This window comes from Loa loa (assembly GCF_000183805.2).
Source record: "Loa loa unplaced genomic scaffold supercont3.141, whole genome shotgun sequence".
Taxonomy (NCBI): Eukaryota; Metazoa; Nematoda; class Chromadorea; order Rhabditida; family Onchocercidae; genus Loa; species Loa loa.
Window position 1 is genome coordinate 55,930 of NW_018108321.1, and position 1,397 is coordinate 57,326.

The window sequence follows — 1,397 nt, forward strand, 5'->3', positions numbered from 1 at the left end:
GTGTGTGGTGTGTGTGTGTGTGTGTGTGTGTGTGTGTGTGTGTGTGTGTGTGTGTGTGTGTGTGTGTGTGTGTGTGTGTGTGTGTGTGTGTGTGTGTGTGTGTGTGCGGTTGTAGATGTCTGTGCGTGTATGTGTATCTATCTGTCTATCGGCGTATGTTATATATCTTATATTGCTTTCATGTTTTCTATAACTTATATGTTGTTTTTTTTGGACTAAATCAAGTTGAAAGTATATTTTATTGATAATGATTTCTTGATAGTTTTTATTACCAATGAAAAATTTTAATTGGATTTTGGAAATCATAATTAAAAGATCCTCGTTGTACAATTATTCCTATAACAAATAATTTTTTATTCCTTTCTTCTTAATTAGTGTTACCTCTTTTTTGCTATTTTATAAGTTTGAAATAAAAGAGAGACATAGGAGATTGAGAGGGATGTGGGATATTTTATGATTATATTGTGACACAACTCAGTGCATACATTTACATATACATAATTGTGATTAATAGTATTGTTAAGCATGATTTGTTACCTTTTTTCTATGCTGTTCAATTTTATTAGCGCTGATAAAAGGATTTGTTTATGTTAGTACTACACCGTCATCATCATCATCGAAGTTATGAGTATTATATATACATAATTGTGATTAACAATACTATTACCCAATTATGTATATATATAAATGATATCAGTATCACTTTGTTGTTTATCGCTGTATCACTTCTATTTGTTATAGTATATTCAATTTCAAACATTTAGTGATTTTTTGGTTGTACAAAACGGATTAAGTTATGAACGAGAAGTAGTACTACTACAATAGTATTTATTGATTCTATGAAAATCAATTATATCTATTTCTCATTATTTGTTATTTGTTGTTTATGACATATCAATTCCATTTGTTATAGTACATCCAATTTCAGGCAATTAACGATTTTTGGGGATACAAAGCGGATTATATTATGAATGAAAAAGTAGGGTTACTGTGATAGAGTTGATTGATTCGATGTGAATCAACTATTTCTCAGTATTTCTCATTGCGCGTAATCCTTTTTCTGTATATCTATTTCTCTGGTGATAGCCTTGTAAGGATTACCGATGTTAAAAAAGTTCATCATATCATCGAGTGTAATTAAAAATTTGTCATTTAAATTTTTCATTAGTATGCGAAAAAGGTGAAAGGAAAAGTGAGTCTATTAATGACAAGATTACATGAAACGAGTCATTTCCTAACTGGAAATACTTTTTGGAATAATAGAATAGTGGGAAAGCTACGGTAATTGAATTGGAAAATAAAAAGAAGGCAGTATTCGATCAAAGTTCAAGAATTCAATTATTTTACTTTAAAGGGAAGAGCAAAAAAAAAGATTAGTTTTTCAGAAAGAATTAAAT

At 29.2% G+C, this 1,397-nt stretch overlaps 1 protein-coding gene across 1 annotated transcript in view; it reads left to right on the plus strand.

Annotated features, from left to right (window-relative positions):
- Window positions 1-1,195, plus strand: part of LOAG_05121 (hypothetical protein) — an 18,563-nt gene extending 17,368 nt beyond the window's left edge. Inside the window, exon 33 of the mRNA XM_020446771.1 lies at window positions 929-1,195. The gene's annotated coding sequence lies outside the window, so the exon portion shown is untranslated. The remainder of the gene's footprint in view (window positions 1-928) is intronic.
- The last annotated feature ends 202 nt before the right edge of the window (window positions 1,196-1,397 follow it).